We start from the raw sequence: 21,944 nt of genomic DNA on the forward strand, positions 1-21,944 counted from the left end.
TCGGTTTTTTGGTAAGGGGACGTTGTCTCTCACGGTTTGTTGAACGTTGATTTCCTAGACATCAGACTCGTCCACTTCCGACCCCGACTCGTCTTCATGTTCCTCTTCTTCTTCGAGGGGCTGGTCCTCGAACAGCTCCGGGATTGCCTCAGACTGCATTCTCAAAACCTCGTGTCTTCGAGCTCGACGGTTTCTAATCGTCGACTTGGAGGAGAATGCTGCGCAGGCTTCGCAGTCCCTGGATTCGTGTTCAGGTGATAGGCAGAGATTGCAACCTCGTGTAGGTCCTTGTGTGGGAACTTAGCACCACAAGTTGGACATCTCTTAAATGGAGTCCTTTCCATGGACTCCGGGCTGGACTACGTCGAGAAAGGCCTCCCGGTCTCGTAGACTTAGAAGAAAATGTTTATTGTTGGAGTCGAAACGCGTCGGAATGGAAATGAAATCGCGTTCGATAACAATACCGTCGAATTGGAAAGGGAATACACGCCAAAATATCACTTCTTCTCGAAGTCGATCTGGAGCGCTTCCATCCTCATCCGAACCCGATGGCGGAAAAAAACAAATCTAAGGATGGAGCCGATGCCCATGCGCACTAGCACCCAAAGGAGGAGTCACCAGTCTACAAAAGACTCTCCAAGAGAAAAACAAGCGCAATCATCCGAGCCCAACACCAGATGGCGCTTTACTCATAATGTACCATCTGCAGCCCATATGCCTCGAACCAAGTATTACACAATGTTGACAGATTTTTTTGGGAGCCTGCTTCTTTCAACTCATATTGAACAATGTAACAATGTCCACGCTCACAATATTTGCAATTTAGGTTTTGGGAAACCATAAGTGCTCTGCCAGGAACTGAACCATACTGGTGTGTTCATGTACACAGTTTTTGGCAATCTAGAGACCACAGTCTCCTTTTCTTTCAGAGATTTTTATTTTAGGAAACTGGATCAAGTCACTGCTGGATACAATAGTGCACACACAGGAAAGAAAATTCCTGAAATCAGGGGGTTCTGCAACTTCAGTGTTAGGCCAATTAGAAACTCCATCCCATTTTGGCTCGGTTATGTCCAAGTGGTCAAATAATGGTCTGTAGCGAACAAGGGCCCTTTTGGAATGCCACACATCTGCAGCTGGATAGCTCCATAGAACAAAAGTAAATTAAAGCCATATTAATCCCAAAAAGCAGGACCTGTAACAGGTGGAGTATCACAAATTAAACTACCTGAAGTAGAGTTTCTGATGAACACCCAGCAAAAGGTGATGCAAAGGGGAGAACTCTCTAGGATCATTTACATGGGAATTGTACCAAAGTGTAGCTTGTGCTGCTGGAGAGACAAACAAATCAAGTGGTAACTGTGCTAGCTGCTGAGCGCCCGGTATTGCATTTGTTTGAATAAGAACATGACTAATCCTCGGAGACTAGGACACTAGGACACACTCTTCAGCCTGGGGTTCTGTCGACAGTAAAGGAGAAATCAATGTAATAAAAGGGAGCCCCTGAGTCTAGTTGACGTTCCTAGGACAGGGCAAGGATAATTTCAATAATAGTAATTCCTAGATAGTAAAGGTGAGGTAATTGAAATTTTTATGGTCAGGTTTGTCCACTAACGAATACCCCATCAACTCCATGTACTAGTTAAAAGTGCATGTAACTTCCCTCCGCAACCGAATCTGAAGACGCAAATACATTTGCGTCCAACGTTAACATGTCCTCTATCAGATCCACCATGAATGGATCGATAATTCGGTTCCTAAGTATGCCGTGCCACCGTCTTTACATAGTGCACTTTCACGTTTTCCTGGCCCTTCCGAGTTAGGCCCCGATTCCTGCCATTGAACCACTTTCTGTCTCTGTCTCCGAAAGTTGCAACGTGGAAATGAGATGCATCCCTGACCTCTGCCTTACTTCCTGCCAAGCGAAGCGGTGCCTGGCTCGGCCTGGCCTGCCTGCCAAACAGTATTTTGCCTTCAAGTTATCAGTGTAGCCAGCTCAGCCTCCTCGAAAACACATTCCTGTCTAGTGATATAGGTAAACAGCTCCCCGGCTGCAGAGCAAAGGGCCAAGCCTCCCTGTCTCCTTCATGAAATCCATAGCTCCCGTTACCATGGTAGGCCCATGGCCCTGCACATTGCACTTAGACACGTATGCATTCTGTATAGAATAGCCTCTGCCCGAGAGACCTTTTACTTCAGATTACACCTACCCCAAATACAAGATATCAGACATGTTATAGGAACAGGTCGGTCTGACATGCCAGACGTCTGTCTCTTCTACTAGTGCTAAAAGTCAGACCCTTAGCTTTCTCCAGATACACGTCAATCACACGTCATACCAGCTGCGCGCGCACCCAAATTATAGTTTTCAGCTGACTCTGCAGAATTCACTATGTATACACCCACTTATGACACTTTTCTGTGACGTTTCCAGCACACACCTTCGGCACGCCTCTGTACACGCCTTTTTGCTACGCACATTCACTTGACACGCCTACTGTATGCATTGCTATTGCCTCGTTATACTATATATGTCATGTACTGTTAATAAATCGTCGACATCTTTTTGCCATCATTGCATATACCCCCGAACCTTGTATTGATGGAATTGATTTCCATGGCTCGAGTCATTCTGAATTAAAGCCCTTAAAGACTCAGACACCCCGGACTCTGCCTCTCATTTTTATTGAGCTATTCTTTTACTTGTAATTATGCGGAAAATAAGTATACGGTAAATTATATTTACCACATAATTTGGCGCCCGAATAGGGACCCCTCCCCCACCCCGCGCGCCGGAGATATGTCGCAGGCCTTGCCCCCTGCCACAGCCGTGACGGACATCTATGCGCATCTGCAGGATTTCCTGTATCTCCCTCAGGCCTACGGAGGTGACGGAGACTGCGATCGACATCCAGACGAGGCGGTGAGGAGTGCGGAGGATCCCGACCAGAGCCCAGCCGAGAGAACCGTGTCCGAGGTGTCCAGAGGCCCACCTGTCCGAAGCGTCGAGGCGCATGCGTAGTGCGCAGCTGCAGTGACGTCGTAGCGGTCCAGTCTAGTCGAGTTTCCGAGGCCTTCCGTTCCGTGCTTCCCGGTGAGTACCGTTGCTGGGGACGCATCAAGACGGGTGCATTAATTTGTATCCGGTCAAGACGGGTTTGGGTACACAGATCCGGTCTGCACTGTTTTAACAGTGTATCTGTGCTGTTTAGCGAGTAATTCTAGTATTCAACGATTCAGTTTTGTTTTCGTTGTAGAATTTGTGGGTAGTCAATATCTGTTCGAAATGTTTCAACGTGTTTAATGTCATGGTATGAGTGAATGTTTGTATATTTTACTGTGTTCATTGTGTTTTACGTCCACTTTAGAGGTAGCAATGCCTTTGTTCTCGAAGTTACGACAGATAGGAACTAGGAAAGGGATACTAGAAGAAGCAGTTCCCATCCCACCTAGGGATACTCCTGGACATTTTATGTACCACAAGCATGGCTTAGATGCCATACTGTACTTAGACTTATGGGTGGATTACACCAAAGACCTGGCAGAGAATCAGAGATGGCCCGTTACAGGGACATGGGATGCTGAGTGCATCATGAGAGTAGAGGAAGCGTTATGGAAAAAGAAAGCCAGACAATCACAGAAAGATGCCATTGAATTGTGGCGCAAAGAATCACATAGACTGACAGAGAAAGCACTCCGAAAAGCAGAAAAGAGTAGAGAAGATTCCGAAAAAGCTAAAGAAAAAGATCTACTAGAAGAGGGACAGCGAGTCAAAACCGAACAACAAGAAAGACAGAGTAATGCTCTTATAACAGGACTGTATCCAGTTTTGGCCGAGGGCCCAAAGCAACTTCGGAAATACCGAACGATCTGCCCCCTCCATTGGTTCCGACCAAAGTACATCATACACAGACCGCAGCAGATAGTTTCCTTTCTTCCTATCTAGATGGTGAAGCTCCCGCATACGCTACTATGCCCCGACAACTGCCACTGCTGGTCCCTGCTGATCAGTCCACGACCCCTCCACGTCATCCACTTCCCGCACCTAGTGTCACTTCCCCTGCTGGTCCCATTACTCTTGGTCCTAATAACCCTTTTGGTACAGATGTGACTCGGAGTCAGTCGTCCCCGATAAATATTCCACACCCGCACCCATTGACGTCAAGTCATGCTCATGGTTCCGCCTCAGGGGGTGCCTCAGGAGGCGCTTCAGGAGGTCCCTTTCATACCCCGCCACCCTTACGTCGAGTAACAATGAGAGAAATAGCCATGTCGCGTACACCCAAAGCAAACCTAACCGATTATCTTAAAGAGCCCCTAGCAGATTGCAGATACGACCCGGTACCTGGCAAGACAAGACCCATGGCGTTAGCCTCACTACGAATACGTCGTGTTACAGATTATCTGATGTTATTACCAGACATGCCAGAACATCTAGACAACATATATAATTTTGTTAGAACAGGTGAAGGGCAGAAATGTGTTCGCGAAGCTATGGCACACGAGAAAGTTGAGACAAAGGGTTTGATAATGCGATTTCTGATTAATAGTTTGATAAGGGTCCTGGACCAGCCAGGTTTCTCGCAGGAAGAGATGGTGGGTTTGTCAAGATGGAGTCAGAATATTGCCGAAGGCAAACATGACAAAGAGAAATGTATAGTGGCCATGACTAGAAAGATCCGTAAGGAGATTGTAGCAATACATGCCAGACGAGAGACTGATCAGCCTCTCGAGTCAGACGATAAAGCCACCTCAGAGGAGGAAGAATCAGAAGATTCAGCCACGACCCAAGTGCCCCCAGGCACGATAGCTTACGTAGGTAGGGCGAAACTCCCTAAACAGTATTCCCTTGGCAGGCCTTTTGACAGGCCCATTCGTCACCTCTCCCCGATTCCAGAGCAATGTTCCCTTGAACATGTTTTCCAAGTTACCGATAGAAACCTGAAAGGAAGAGTAGGTTATCATGATCTCACTACCTTGCGTGACCAAGAACTAGCCCGGTCCGCAGTCCAATGGGCCGGGGATGACAGTATGTATAAAGATGATTTAGTGGTGCACATGTTTTTGAGTCTTAGTCCAGAAGAACAGCGACTAGCAGGTATTTACATGGCCCAACATCTTATTGTACAGTACGAGAATCAACAATCTGATCCAGGACCGTTGTATAATCTATTACAAGACTTACTCCTGCATAGATGGAGAGGCCTAGGTACTGATTTGATTAATGTAATTCTCGAACAACGCCATAAATACAGAACATTCTTGACCTCACGTTTTGTGCCTGTTCCACCCCCAGTAAACAATCCTTTTCACCTAGACAGACAGAACCCTTTACGAGAAGTACACCCCATCCGGAAACAAGACAATACATTTCAACGCGTGTATGTATATACGCCCATAACTAAAATGGAATTACTGGAAATGAAGAAAATAGTGCCTAGTCATGATAAAGATCCAGCTGGGTTTCACCGTGAAATAAAAGACATGTTACTCATGGGAGATTATACATATCCCGATATTATGAAAATTCTAAAAGTGTTATTGCCTGCCGGTACTTACGAAAAACTCAAAGAAAAAGAATGGGAGGTGGGAGGTACAAAGATCAATTGGACTGAATTAGAAGACGAGGAAACTGGTCGTACCCCAGGTTTAGGGCTTGGAACGAAGACTAAAGCGTTACCAGGATTATTAGTACAGGTCTTACCAAGATTGTTGACAACTAAAAAGGAGGATTGGGATGCAATCTCAGCCTGTAAACAGAAACCTGACGAAGATACTAGTGATTTTTATTCCAGATTCGAGAAATGTTTTATCATTAATAGTGGCCTGAAAACAAGTAGCGAGTCATATCCACATTTATTTGTAACCAAATTGGTTGAGAATTCATTGCCCCAGGTTAAGAACCGTGTATTGAAAGTCGAGAGTACATGGCAAGCAAACACGCCATCCCAAATGTTACAAATGTTACAATATCACCAGAACAGAATTAGGGAGGAACATGATCACGATCAGAGACGTATGAAAGACACGAAAATGAAAATGTTAGTTGCTCAGTCAGTCCCAGCTGATGGTCAGAAAAAGGGCGCGACACAGTCAAATAATTCGGCGGCTCCCGTTAAAGGGACATGCAACTATTGTAAACAACCAGGTCACTATGTAAACGAATGTACAGTTCTGAAACACAATATCGCCACAGGTAAAACTAAAGAGAGACCACGTCCAACACCAGGTCCAACAACCTGCTCCACAGAATGTGCAACCTATGCATGTACCACAACAGACCGTGGCGGTACCACAGCCCCAACCCATTGCCGCGACTCAGCATGTCACACAACAGATGTACCAGTATGCCCAATCTGGTTACCCCGATTATCAGCAGTACACATGAAACAGCCTAGAGAGGGAGGTTGGCTTGCCTCTTATTGAAGTTCCTGTAGATCAAGAGGGTCCTTATGTACATAGTCAGGTATTAGGGAAGGATAGAAAGTTTTTGATTGACACAGGGGCAAGCAGAACTACCATCAGTCACGACGAGGTCCCAGGGGCACCCCTCTCAGGCTCACAGAATGTTTCCCTTGGATTTTCAGGAAAGCCCATTGTTAACGAAGTATCGAAACCTGTTCCCCTTGCGGTTGGTCCTTTATCTCGTACAACTGATTTGTTACTTACGAAATCATGTCCAGAAAACCTGCTTGGTATAAAAACTCTGAAAGCTCTAGGAGCTGTAATTTGTTGTTCTCCGGAAGGAGTAAGGCTGTTCCTTCGTGATTTCAAGGGCCATTATGTGTTGAGAGATTTTGATCCCAGGTTACAGAATGTTCCTGCACACTTATGGGCTAAAGGCCCCACTGATGTAGGTTGTATGCACATTACACCATACCGTGTCACACTCAAGCCAGGAGTTGTACTGCCCCGAATCCGTCAATACAAGTTACCACCTGATGCTGTAGTGGCTTTACTGAAAATCATTGACGAGCTCATTGCACAAGGAGTGGTTGTAGAGACCGACTCCAATGTTTGTAATTCCCCTATTATTCCGAATCTTAAACGCACTGATCCAAATGCACCTCCATATCGACTGGTGATTGATTTACGTGAATTGAATAAATGCATTGTACCACAGTATCCTGTGGTCCCGGACATCTCTTCATTATTGACAGCTATTGATTCAGAGGCGACGTTCTTTACTGTAATCGATCTTAAGAACGCCTTCTTTAGTGTCCCCATTGATCCGGAAAGCCAGTATCTTTTCGGATTCTGTTTAAATGGCCGAAGCTTCAAATTTGCACGCGCTCCTCAAGGATTCACAGAAAGCCCCAGCATCTACAGCCAAGCATTGAAACGACAACTTGACAATATTCACATGCCTCCTAATACTGCCCTGTTCCAGTACGTCGATGATCTATTGATCACCGCCCGAAGTGAACCAGAATGTGAACAAGCATCACTGACAGTTTTGTTTTTCCTGGCGGACAAGGGACACAAGGTGTCTCCTTCGAAGCTGCAATTCTGCGCCCAGCATGTGGTGTACCTTGGGCACGTACTGTCCAAAGAGGGGAGACAGTTGACACCAGATCGTATACAGTTAATTGCACATCTTCCACAACCCAAGATGCAGAAAGAAGTACGAGCTTTTATTGGACTCACTTCTTATTGCAGACAATGGATTCCCCAATACGCATTTCTAGCTAAACCACTTATACAGTTGACAACACAAGAGGCAGCGTCTTCGGCTGTCCTCCCATGGACTCAGGAACATACACAAGCTTTTGACGAATTAAAGAAAGCCTTATGTCAAGCACCTGTTTTAGCGACACCATGTTACAGTAAACCTTTTACACTTTTTGTCACAAAACGCGATGGCACAGCGTTATCGGTCCTCACTCAGCTTCAAGCAGACAAACACAGACCGTGTGCTTATTTTTCGAGCACACTAGATCCAGTAGCCCAGGCTTTGCCTGCGTGCTTAAAATCAGTTGCAGCAACAGCTCTAGCAATCAGACAAAGTGATTCCATTGTATTGGGACATCAATTGACAGTACAGGTACCACACTCTGTGGAAGTTCTCCTAAACAGAACACAGACTCAACACTTGACTATAGCACGACTGACAGGTTATGAACTGACATTATTCCAACCACACATAGAAATCAGACGTTGTAATACACTGAACCCTGCTACACTTTTACCATCGAAAAGTACAGATCCTACTCCACATGACTGCGTGGAGGTAATTGATACAATCACGAAACCCAGACAAGACTTGACAGATGTGGCCTTACCCGATCCAGACCTGACACTTTATGTGGATGGTTCATGTATGAGAACAAATACAGGAGAGCTAGTGGCCGCATATGCAGTGACCACTGAAACTGAAGTCTTAGAAACACATCGCATTGACACCCTGTCAGCCCAAGCAGCAGAGCTCATTGCTCTGACCCAAGCCTGCATACGAGCCAAGAACCTTAAAGTAAACATATACACAGATTCACGTTATGCATTTGGAGTCGTACACGACTTCGGTGTCCTCTGGCAAGAAAGAGGTTTTCTGACCTCCCACGGAGCCAAAATCCAACATGGTCCCCTCATTCAAGCACTGTTGGAGGCAATACATTTGCCTACAGCCATAGCCATCATGAAGTGTAAAGCACATACAAAGGTCTCAGACAAAATCTCCCAGGGTAACGACTTTGCAGATCGGACAGCGAAACATACAGCACAGACTCATACTCATACGACTGATATGACAAAGACTGATGTATCATCACTGACGCATAGCATGACAGTCAGGGACCCCGCACTAGATGTCATTGACATACAGACACATGCTACTCCAGACGAAATCAAGAAATGGGCTGAACAAGGAGGGGTCCAGACTGAACAGGGTTGGATGACGAGGGGAAAGACCACATGGTTTCTCCCCGACTCTATGGTTTAAGTTATTATCAACACTGCACACAGTCCAGCACATTTAGGTGAAAAAGCCATGTTAGACAGTTTACAGGACCTCTGGTTTAACAAACATTTACGAGCAGCAGCAAAACAGAAAGTGCGTACCTGCATGATCTGTTGTCAGTTCAATCCAGGAAAGGGTGTTCCCGTAGGACAAGGTGGATTTCATCCTCCCGACCATCCTTTTGAAGTCCTCCAGATGGATTATATCCAGATGGACAGATGCAGAGGTTTTAAATATGTCCTTGTAGTTGTATGTGCCCTATCCCGATGGACAGAAGCATATCCCGTCCCAGATTACACTGCTCCGACCACTGCCAAGCAGTTGGTTCGTGAATTCTTCCCGCGGTACGGTTTGCCCAGTGTCGTGTACTCGGACAATGGTCAGCCATTCTCGTCCGAACTCATGAAGCAGGTCTCCCTTCTTTTGGGATATCAGTGGAACTTCCACTGTGTCCGACATCCCGAGGCAGCAGGTCTCGTGGAGCGTCATAACCAGACTCTGAAAACACATCTTGCTAAAGTGTGTAAAGAGAAGGGCGTAGATTGGATAGTAGCTTTACCTGTTGCTCTTTTTTATATGCGAATGGTAGCCCATTCTAGGACAGGGCTATCCCCGTATGAGGTGGTCTTCGGTAGACCTCCTAATATGTGGGGGACGCCTCTGCCGAGGAAAATTACTGATGTTGAAAGTACTATGCTGACAGATTACCTTGCTTCCTTGATGTCTGCACTACAATCATGTCGTTCACAGGTTGCAGCAGCCTTTCCAGACAACACCGAGGTGAAACCGCACGAGCTGGTCCCCGGTGATGTGGTTCTAGTCCGGAATTTCGACAGGTCAAGTCCTCTGGAGCCCCGCTGGAAGGAGCCGAAGATCAATTTGTGAACAACCAGGACTGCCGTTAAGTTGGAGGGGAGGAAAACCTGGCTCCACTCGAGTCACGTGAAACGCTTCTATGGACTTCCGCCAAAGACTGATTCCCAGCCCTGCCACATTCCAAAGACTGATACTAAACTCCCCCTGGTAGAGAAAACTCCTCAGCAGGAGTTCCGCATGAAGTTGAGGTCTAGTAAGTCAGACAGTTTAATTGTTTAAGTCCCCTCCTGGGTGAAGCGGTTAGGCAGTTTCTGACAATGTACAAGTTAGACCCAAATAGAGAGAGAGAGATAGACAGGAGATCCTGAAAAGAAATCATTATTGTAAAAATCTCCGTAGTAGGTGCATCTGCACCCTGATTATTATGTTTCTTCTGAGTCTTACGTTAATTTGCATCAGTTTGATGTTACATATGTATTTTCCGATTGCACATTCTTTTTCTAATGATACTGCAGAGCACACATTTAGTGAACTACCCCCACACGAATTGTCTTATCGACTTGCGCTGCGCAATAATACATTCATTCGTATGTTACACCATTCACACCAGATCAACAATGCTACTAACTGTTGGATATGTGGCCGACTCCCTCCCTATCAGAACTACAAGGGAGCTCTGCCCCTCTTTCCTTACCCGTTTACACATAATGGTTCATGTTGTGCATGGTTTAGTTTAATATCTTCTTTAGACACTGAATCAAGGGTTTCCCAAGGCAAATGGATATGGGGGAACCTGAACACAGTCATGAACAAAGCATGTTTCCCAGATGAAGAAGGTCTTCCACAAATGACAGGGACCGATCTAGAAAATGAAGTGTATGGATTAGGCAATTTTACACTCAACCTCATGATTCTAAATGTTCAGTCAGAAACTAGTCCAGACTTGCCATCTATATCAGTTTTACCAGCTAAAGGTGTATTATGCGTCAGAAAGAATGGTTCAGTACATCTAGGCCATAGTGATTGTACTACTGTGGTCGAATTTAGTGATGAAGGCAAGTCTACATTCAAAGCTTCCCGACATTCCTATTTCATTTGTGGTCATACAGCTTATGTACGTTTACCTCTGGACTGGGATGGTACTTGTTTCATTGCATTCCTATTGCCACCAGTTTTTCTAGCCCCATCTGACTATCACAGGAATTCCCGCCTCAATCTTGTTAGGCATAAGAGAGATCTCCCATTAGTTGATCAAACTGAAACCGCATGGGAACAATATACAGATTTCAATAAAGGATTCTTTCCTTATTTAGGTACTGTCTCCAATAGTAAACTGATACGCAAATTAACCAGAATTCTCGAAGCAGTAGTGAATGAGACTACTTCAGCTTTGGGCAACTTAACAGAGGAGCAGTCTGCTATAAGACTTGTTGTTCTTCAGAACCGCCTTGTCCTTGACGTCATCCTGGCCGATAGGGGCGGAGCTTGTAGAGTCATCGGATCCAGTTGTTGCGTGTTTATTCCTAATAACGAGCCATCAATTTATAAGGCCATCACCAGACTTCACGAAATTGCCCATCAGATACATCAGAATCCAGGCTCCTGGACTTGGTCCGGTTGGCTCTGGAGTGTAATAACAGCCTGGGGATGGAAGCTATTGTCATTCCTAGGGATTATATTGGCCATAGTATTCAGTTGTTGTTTAGGTCTTCAATGTGGGCCAGCGATTTGCGGCTTGTGCGCCACAGCTTGTATTCCCAGCTCAAGTTCACGTCCCCATTCCCGATTAAAGAAAGAAGAACAGATGATGTTATATGAACAGATAGATGGTCTCATGAAAATAGATATACCCTAATGGGTCCGTAGGGGACAAGGAGGGAATGAGGTAATTGAAATTTTTATGGTCAGGTATGCCCCTAACGAGTACCCCATCGTCTCCATGTACGAGTTAAAAGTGCATGTAACTTCCCTCCGCAACCGAATCTGAAGACGCAAATACATTTGCGTCCAACGTTAACATGTCCTCTATCAGATCCACCATGAATGGATCGATAATTCGGTTCCTAAGTATGCCGTGCCACCGTCTTTAAATAGTGCACTTTCACGTTTTCCTGGCCCTTCCGAGTTAGGCCCTGATTCCTGCCATTGAACCACTTTCTGTCTCTGTCTCCGAAAGTTGCAACGTGGAGATGAGATGCATCCCTGACCTCTGCCTTACTTCCTGCCAAGCGAAGCGGTGCCTGGCTCGGCCTGGCCTGCCTGCCAAACAGTATTTTGCCTTCAAGTTATCAGTGTAGCCAGCTCAGCCTCCTCGAAAACACATTCCTGTCTAGTGATATAGGTAAACAGCTCCCCGGCTGCAGAGCAAAGGGCCAAGCCTCCCTGTCTCCTTCATGAAATCCATAGCTCCCGTTACCATGGTAGGCCCATGGCCCTGCACATTGCACTTACACACGTATGCATTCTGTATAGAATAGCCTCTGCCCGAGAGACCTTTTACTTCAGATTACACCTACCCCAAATACAAGATATCAGACATGTTATAGGAACAGGTCGGTCTGACATGCCAGACGTCTGTCTCTTCTACTAGTGCTAAAAGTCAGACCCTTAGCTTTCTCCAGATACACGTCAATCACACGTCATACCAGCTGCGCGCGCACCCAAGTTATAGTTTTCAGCTGACTCTGCAGAATTCACTATGTATACACCCACTTATGACACTTTTCTGTGACGTTTCCAGCACACACCTTCGTGCACGCCTCTGTACACGCCTTTTTGCTACGCACATTCACTTGACACGCCTACTGTATGCATTGCTATTGCCTCGTTATACTATATATGTCATGTACTGTTAATAAATCGTCAACATCTTTTTGCCATCATTGCATATACCCCCGAACCTTGTATTGATGGAATTGATTTCCATGGCTCGAGTCATTCTGAATTAAAGCCCTTAAAGACTCAGACACCCCGGACTCTGCCTCTCATTTTTATTGAGCTATTCTTTTACTTGTAATTATGCGGAAAATAAGTATACGGTAAATTATATTTACCACAAAGGAGAAATCCACTAAATCATTTACCCCATTTTGTGGCTCAACACTATGGTCTGCAGTCCCAACATTCAGGCTACAGAGGTACAGATCTCAACTCCTGGCAAACTTCAAGGTGGAGCACCATTTTCATGCAGGGTACTGCAACATTGAGCCCGAGTGATCTTAAATCTTTTGCATTGAATGCTAGGAAATCAAGCCTAGCATAGATTGTAAGTAAGAGGTGTGAGCGAGCGAACCACAGGCTGAGCCAGAAGGGAGATTGGGTATTTTTTTGAGAGAAGAAAGAGTAATAAGGCTACCTTTTTTCCAAAGAGACCCATGAAAAGCTGAAAATCTAAGATTTCTGGTCTAGTAATGCAATGCTCCGAGGCAGATAGCCTCTTTGTTGGGGAGACATTTGTAGATCACAAATTTACCAATTATATCCCCTTCGCTGCGGCGGTTATTCCACCGGAGTGCTAAGGGAGTGGGTGGCCGCGCGGCGGTTCCGTGCTTGTGATGGAACCGCTCCGTCACGGCTCGCGGGTGAGCTGTGCTTGTGATGGAACGGTTCCATCACGGCCCGCCCGTTCTTTAGAACGTCAGCGCAGGCGCAGAATTCACGTCAGCGCAGGCGCGGAATTTGCGCCGCGCAGGCGCCGCAAGCGGGCCGTGACGACACCGTTCCGTCACCAGCACAGCCCACCCGTGGCTCGTGATGGAACGGTTCCGTCACGAGCATGGAAGAGGATATACAAAGCGTGAATCTTATTAGCTCTAGCCCCATTTATATGCTGTTAGGACTTCCAGGTGCTTAGGAAGTCCTTTATCATCCCCCTAAGTTTGTTGTGTGAGCAGAGGCTGCTGCCACTGCGTAGACTGGGGGAACTGATTCTTTGTGGGTTGTCTCAAAGTTTGCAGGGTGTAAAGGGTATTCCCTGCAAAGTTGCCTCAGCAACACCACCCCTTTAAAGGGAACTTTTGACAATCTGCAGAACAAACATGGCTTTAGTGGTTTTATTGACCTTTTTCATGGATTCAAGGGACTGATAAATATGTGACCCGAAGGGATGACTGCAAGCAGTGGCGGCTGGTGACATTTGAAAGTGGTGCGGCGTAAAATTATAGTTGTACCGCACTATGACGAGCGAGTGTAGCCAGCGAACCCAAACAACCTACGGGAGGGTAATTTTGACAAAAGAGTGGACAAATGATGCTTTTTCAAGCAATCTTAAGGAAGCAGGAAGGTTAATGAAGCAATACAATTGAATTATGTATCATTTAAGAAATTGCTGGGTGTTGGATTCTTTTAGGGAGGTTATTACACAGAGGACCACACAGATGTTGAGTGTGTGGCAGAAAAAAGTATGATAACAGACAGCAAGATGGAGTGTGGAAGAGAAAGCTCACCTGTGCTAACTTTTACAGTGTCCACTGTTTCTGACACCTCACACTATCCACCAATGCCACCTTCACACACGCTGCCCATGAGAGCCAGCTCATCTCTGCCCACCAGTGCCAGCTTCACACTGTCCTCAAGCACCTTACAGTGCTCACCATTGCTTGCTTGTTGGAATTCAGAATGCTGTGAACTGTCATATGAGGCCTCTTTGAGCTGCCACTGACTGAGAAAGGGGAGGAAGATGCCATATACATCTTTAAAAATTCAAAACTGTTTCCATGTTTGAAATGCCTAGAATACTATCAGCCAGTTTTAGGGTGAAAGTGCTTTAACTGTGTTGCTGTCCCAGTTTTTTGACAAGAGTGATCTACCCCATTACTAATCAGCAGACACAAATTAACTCAAACCTGAGAAGAGGGTCAAAGAAGGATATCTAGAATGTTAGGGCATGTAGCTGAAACGTGAATGAATAGGCTTTGTAGGCTGCAGGTTAGAAATTGAATCAGGTAACTCGTTGGGTTAATGTGCCTATTGCGGAGCTCTACAGTTCATTAACAGCTCTGTTGTTCCAAGTCTTTAGAGTTTAGTGACTTTAAATACTAAATTCTCCTACACAGATCTGTGTGTAGCCTGCAGGCCCCATGTTCTAATCTCAGTCGACATCTTAGTGGGTAAATGCACCTGCCGCAGAGATTTGTGTTGTGTACAACATATGGGTCAGAGGTTCCAAATACAAGGAGACGGATCAGTGGGTTGATGCACCTACTGATCTGGGTGCAGTTGTTAACTAGACCGACACTGACTCTCACCCCGTGAGCACTGCACCCCAAGAGACCTAAGGTTAAAGAAAAAATGTAACCAATGAACAGATCACTTTTAAAGTTCACCTCGGTTACACCACAGGCCACTTCAAGCTCCAGTCACCTAAGCCCTGCCCCTGCATTTTAAAGTTGTGTTACATTTGCTACCGTCGGCATATGTCCTGCAGGCTGCATTCTCCTTATGATACGATGCTCAGGGTGCTACACCACTTCCACACTAAACAACCGAGCAGCTGAAACACTGCATCGGTCCTTGTCAAGGCAAAGGCATCATTCCACTTAAAATAAACCCATCTCAAGTAAGCACAATCATACATAGAGGAATATCGTAGCGCTAGAAAAACCGATAAGCCATATACAAATTGCTACCTACACACACAAAAATTCCAAGCATTTTTTCTTTTTTAAACCGGCTTCATGATGTAAAATTACATTTCTGGGGAAGGACTCGCAGACAGCCAGGCGCTCCATCTGCTTCTAGTTTCTGGCTTTTCATTATTTCAGCTCCAAGCTACAGTCAGAAGGCCAATACTTATTTAATGTCGCCAGTGAGAGAACAAATTAGATGGAGCAGGGTAGGGTGGGTAAGTTTATTAAGGAAAAACGAGACAGCGTGGGAGACCGGGCAGTTTTCCTTAGACACGGGACCATGTAGTGGGGTCAAGACACAGGGTCCTATTACCACACAAAGTGTTAAAGTCTGAGCAGAGATTTTCATCTCTCTCTGGACGCCCTTTACTCCCATTTTTACAATTCACAAACATTTACATTAGTGTGCCTGGAAGTCTGCGCCAGCCGCTGGCACCCATACCACTGGGAATGTTGTGTATCTGTTTTTGCGGGCTCGCACTGCCCTGCAGCAGAATTCTCCACAGTCCACAGTGCTTACTTACAGACCGAGGGAATGGAGCGATGTGTCCTAATGAAAGTAAGAAAAAAGTGTATGAAAGTAAAACAAATAGAACCGTGGTTTGTTATGCTTTGTTTGAAACCAACACCACGAGACACTATTTAAACAGGAACTGAATGTACTGTTGGTGTTAAGTTCTGTCAACTATGCAAATTACTTCACAGGGTGCCCAAAACAGACAGCTCTGTGAGGCCGTACTAATGCCACTAAAGCGCTATACAAAACTCTGCATTCATATGTGCATCCAGGGGTGTATCTGCCAGTATTTTGCCTTCTTCCTGTATCTGTGTAAAGGATACAACTTTACCAGCAAGTACAGCTCAGCCTCTTATCCTTCTGAGGTTGATAAATGGGTATCAGTGAGTTAGTGAATGAACGCTTCTATTCACAGTGCTGACAATGGTAAAATCAGTGTTCTAATAAACGCAGGCTATTATATATTTGTTGTTACACGCATGTTCGTGTGTTTCATGTGCATAGCATGTATTTGCCAGGAGGCAGCTGGGGGGAGATCTCATTTAGGCCCTGGCAGGGACCCGGCGGTACACAGTTAATAAAAATGGAAATGATGACATTGCGAGGGAAGAGCGGGAGGAGGGGGATGGCTAAGGCCCGCAGAATCAAAGCTAAAATAATAAAAACTATCATCTTATCTCCACTCCGACTGAAGGAAAGCCAAACCTGTGTGACCTGACTTGTGCGTCTCCCCACTCTGCCGATGCAAACGCAGCTTTCTACCAAGAGAGAGTTTCCCGCCTTCTCAGGAATCCAGGCCCCTACCAGAAGCTTTAATTATTCCACAATCATGCCCCTGCAGACCCCATGAAATATGGCTCGAGGGATTGGAAGTCTGTGGTTTGGGGGGAGCAGGAGGGAGGACAGGCATTTTGGTGAGAGGTCAGCGCAATCCTACGGCACTAAACGCTCCCTTCCCTTGTATTTTAAGTTGCCCGTCCCTTTCTTCTTTTGTGACTGGTGATGAATGAGTAATTTAATTTCTATAAGCCAGGATATATTAGGGGCTCTCATTTGCAGTACTCGTGGCCGGCATTACGGGCGGGTAGGGAAATACTCATCGCAACGTGGAGGGGAGGGGGGGAGGCGGGAGAGGTTTAAGGGAAAATTATATTATATATAAAATATAAAAGTTTTACCGTACCGCTTTTGGACTCCGGACTCCCGCCTTCCTCTGTTTTGAATTCCTCAGTGCTGTGATCGTCATCAGGTAGGCGGCAGGCAGGCAGCCTCCCATCAGCCACCCACGCACGCACGGCAGCAAAACCATCCTCTTGCGCGTTAACTCAGCCAATCCTGGCGCAGCATAACATCGCCACTGCGCCAGGATTGGCTAACGAGCAGGGCTAATACTGCCCATAATGAGACCCGGCTCCCCCGGGTCTCTGCCTGGGTCACGGCTGGAGGGGGGAAGGGACTATTGCGTGTGTGCGCATGCGTGGGCAAGTCAAAATAAATGACTTGTCCTAAATGCGCACACACACTGCTGCCTGCCAAGCTGATAACAGTGAGTCACACGCTGCCAGCCTGCCACTCACTGCCGCAGGCCCGCCCCCCACACCTTCCGCGATAACGTCCTGATTTGTGACTCCGGTCCGGCCTCAATTATGATGACTGTCGGCTATTCTGAAGTGTGCTCATGATTTTACTTTTTTCACTTTTTGCAGTGTCAGTGACACTTGACAGCAGCAGTGACGGTCGTCCATGGCTAGTGGGGCAACGCCCCAACGCCCCCAATGGACGAACCGCCACTGACTGCAAGTAAGAGGCTTGGTCTGTACTCTGGTTTTAGACCAGAAATATGTATCAAAACATACCTTGGCAGCACAGTTCCCATGCCGAGTTGCTGTTAGCTATATCTGTAGAGTCCAGTGCAGATTTGAGGCATGAGCTTGGAATTTTCTTGTCATCCTCTATCACTTCTTTAGACCTTGTCTTCTGGTATTCCTCAGATAGGTGGGACATATGGCCCTCTATATTCTCTCAGTGCCGGAGGGTATACCTTTTCAGGAGGACATTAGAGTTTGGGATATGCCACTGGGTAGCTGCTGCTCTCCATCTTTTGCTTCACTGTCTGCAGTCTCTTGCTGTCTTTATCTGGGGGAGTACTCACAGAGGCATCCAACATAACCTTCTTCCTGGCTGTAGATACCATCAATGGCCAGGCTCCACATGTGACTGAATATGCATGGGATTTTGAGAAGATACCCTACATTTCTTCGACATTATGAGTGTTGCAGCTTTTGAGGTGGCTGCTACGCAGTTAAGTATTATGACAATGTAGGCCAAAGCTAAGCGTTAGGCACATCCAATCACACTAATTAAAGAGAGCCAAACTAAATGGATTAACTACAATTGTAAACCTAGTCCTTGCCTTTTACAGAGCTTCCAATGCTCCATCACGTGTAAGGAGAAGCATTTAATCCTAACTCACATGCAATGGCAAGAAGTTGTGATTCCACTAAAATAGGCATAGTGACCCAAATCACACTCTTCCAACTAAGACAATGACATCTATCTGCTTATCTCTCCATGGTATAAATCTTCATTGCACTGGTCAACTAAACCATACTGTACCAATGCTGGCTACTCAGGCCTCTCAAAGTTACAACTAAGTCCCTATTTATAAGTGGCTCATTAATATCTTTCCTATGAGTAAACCATAGTTTACGCATGGGATGGAATTTCCAAGTTTTGTTTCAGTTAATAATTATCGGATGCGTTAACCAACTCATCATTTGTTAAATTTCAGCAGGTCCAACCTGCTGAAATTTAGAAGGGGGAAAACATACAGTATTTATTTTATCATGCGGATTTTGGTGGGTTAAACACCAAAACCCGCATGTTATTCCCCTTGAACTCAGAATCGGAGTTCTTTAGCGAACCCAATAAATAACATACCATGTTGTAGGAAAGTAGGATCTGCTTTTATGGTTACCCCCACTTTTTGCTGGTGTTATTCTGTTTTCCTACAAGTCTGACTGGGTCCTGCGAATCAGGACCCCAGTGACTATGCTCTCTTCCTAAATTAGATTATGGTCTGTTGGTGTACCCTTCCAAGTCCCTAGTATATGGTACTATGTCCCTAGTGTATGGTATTAACCAGGGCACAGGTTCACCAGGGGTCTCCCATGGGCTGCAGAATGTATTATGCCATCCATGGGAAACAACTCAAACTTTAACTACAGGCCTGCCATTGCAGCCTGTGTGAACTGGTGCTAGCACCACTCAAAACAGATACAAGTTTCCTTATAGCTGAAGTCACTGCACTTACAATCTCTAAATCACCCCTAAGGCAGGCATTTTAATCCTGAAGGCAGGGTGCTAGATTATAAGTTTTAGGGTGCCTTGCATGAGGTGAACACCCCCTACAAACCCCAGAGTTGATTCTCCAGGCAGTGAAAGTGTGGTCAGCCATTTAATGCATATAGTGGACATCAAGTCAATTACGAGATGTCTAGCTATATATTGGCTGCAACGAAACCAGTCATGTTTGGTATCAAACATGTTGGAATCCTACCCCAATATACAAGATCCCAGTTTTGGATGCAGGATCCCATGTACTGGTGGTTTTCCTTGAGGAACCCCCCTTTATGCCCGGTATCACCCTTCCAGGGTCTAACAGCAAGCTAGTGCTGCTGCCGACCACAGACCCGATTCTGCTCTCCTGCTGCTGACACGAGCTCGAGCCGGACAATAGGTTTCCTGTCACAGGGAGGTGAGATCACCTCCCAGACGGGACTAAGAGTATTGGGCTGGGGTCGCTTCCCAGGGCTACCAGCCAGCTTTGAAGGGCAAATTTGGTACCCTCCTTGCACTCTCTAGTTGGAACCAGTTCAGGAAGCCATTGGCTCCCGCTTTGCGTGAAACTGGATAAAGGACATGGGAGTAGCCTTTCCTTTGTCCAGTCCCTCCTCTGGGAGGGATCCCTGATTCGGCCCAACCCTTTCCATCAAGTACATAAGGGCTTGCCTGTGGGTGGCTCGTCAGAATCGTTGCGAGACAAGATTCAAATCCGAAACCACTTTAACTTCAACCGTCTGGCCACCTTGGACTTCGTTGGACTTCGTCTGAATGTGAGACTGCATCAATAAAGAATCCTGCTGCTCCTAGTCTCGTCATCCTGCCAGTATTCTACAGTCATCTGTGCCTGTGCTTCATCTAGGTTCTTCTCCGTGCCTGTAGGCATCAAAGACACCCAAAGTAAACTTCCTTGGAGGGAAGGAGTCACTCCACTACATCTGCAGGCACCACAACGAAGCTGACCGGTCTGCTGCTCCTAAGGTCACACGGACTCCGAAAGACTCAGCAACACAGATGGTGGTTTTGCAACTCCTTCGAGGTCTTCTCAGCAAGTTTGAGGCCAGTATCCCTTATCAGAACTATTGAAAGAACCCCTGTGCACAGCTTCGACTTGCCTTTGTCAAGGCTTGTTGACCTCTGTCCTCTAGAGATCTTTGGGCTACAAGAAGATCCAGCCTCCAGCATCTCTTCCTGCGAAGATATACGTCCTCACTGCTTCCTCTGAACCGTGGGCAGGCATCTTTGGTGAGTTGCACAAGGTCCTCTTGTGACTCCAGTGTCTTCAGCCTGCGTGTCCTCTAGAGGGTCTTTTTTGGCTACAGTGGGCTCCCCTGCATGCTCAGGGCCCTCTCTGCCTCTCAGCGCTTGGTGGGTCCCTCGGACCTTGAGGGTCCCAACGCTACACCTTTTTATTTTCACACCTGTTGCTGCTGCCAAGGTTTGTTGGTTCTCCCGCCACACACCGACCCCCTAGTTCTGGACTTACGATGTGTAACAGTTCATGAGTGGTCTTCCACAGTGTCGCCTGGTCCTCACAGCTGCAGCAACAAGGTCTCCATCATCACTCCTGCATCTTCTGTCATCGGTGATCATTGGTCTTCCGTGCCTCCTGATCACTTCTGAGTAGCATAGACTCGGTTCTCTCTGCTTGCAGGCACTCCTCTTCAAGAATCCAATCTTGGATTCCACCAGACTCCTTCCCCTTTTTCGCCAGCGCCATCTTTACTTTAGTCCTTCATTGTAGTCTACGGCGGTTTCCGATGACACTTGTATTGTATGTTGGATTTATATCACACCTATGCACCCGGTTTCCCTGGTGTAGTTATCCAGGTTCCTGGAGTATCCATGGGTGGGGTGACTCTCCAACCTTCCATCTTCCACTAGGTTTCTTGAGGGTCCACTGGGAAGGGTCTTTCTTAAAAACTGCAACCGTGATTTTCCCATTGACTTTCATTCAGTATGTGGAAGTCTTTACATTCTGCACACGGCCTCCGTGGGGTTCCTGGGTACTTACTTTAAGTGGTTCCTTACGTCCCCAGCTCTTCGGAGTCTTCTGGTCCAAGTCTCAACTTTGGTCGCAAGTTCGCATTCCACTTCTTTAGTATATGTTTTGGACTCCCCGTTGAGACCACTGTATTTGTGCTTAGTTACCAGTTTCCTTTTGAAATTTTGTGTATTGTATAGATATCTCTGGGTAGGAGATATAACAATAAGCGTGTATAATAAATATAATTATTATTCTTATAACTTCACTGTGTGGTTTGTTTTCATTTAACCTACACTAAATGATTAGTTCTGGTAAAATAGCCTGCCTAATACTCATTCTGGACTAAGCCTGAAGGCTCCTCTCATAAACTTACACTTAGAGAGCTTTCTATAGTTGTCTAAGAACACCACAATCACCATAAGAGGGCTGGATTTGTGCAAGGTGCTTCACTTAGATAAGTGTGCACCATATACTAAGCCAGCCTCCTAAACCCTTGGAAGCGTTATTTATCAGAGGCGATAAATAATACCTCAACTCATAATCAGGTTGCAAGTAGAGTACAAAAGATTTAAAAGTCTTCTCAGTACTAAAACCACAAGATCTCATTTCACCCATACTTCAGAAACCAAATTTGCTCCGCATTGCCAAAACCGCTCACAGGCCATCAAGGTATTGCCCTCACTCATTGCCTTCTGTAAC

General features: G+C 46.1%; 1 protein-coding gene across 1 annotated transcript in view; it reads right to left on the reverse strand.

Annotated features, from left to right (window-relative positions):
* Positions 1-21,944, reverse strand: part of LOC147683584 (V-type proton ATPase subunit B, brain isoform) — a 191,221-nt gene that overhangs the window by 79,801 nt on the left and 89,476 nt on the right. The gene's annotated exons all lie outside the window — the stretch shown is intronic.

The sequence above is a fragment of the Lissotriton vulgaris genome, chromosome 11 (assembly GCF_964263255.1).
Source record: "Lissotriton vulgaris chromosome 11, aLisVul1.2, whole genome shotgun sequence".
NCBI lineage: Eukaryota > Metazoa > Chordata > Amphibia > Caudata > Salamandridae > Lissotriton > Lissotriton vulgaris.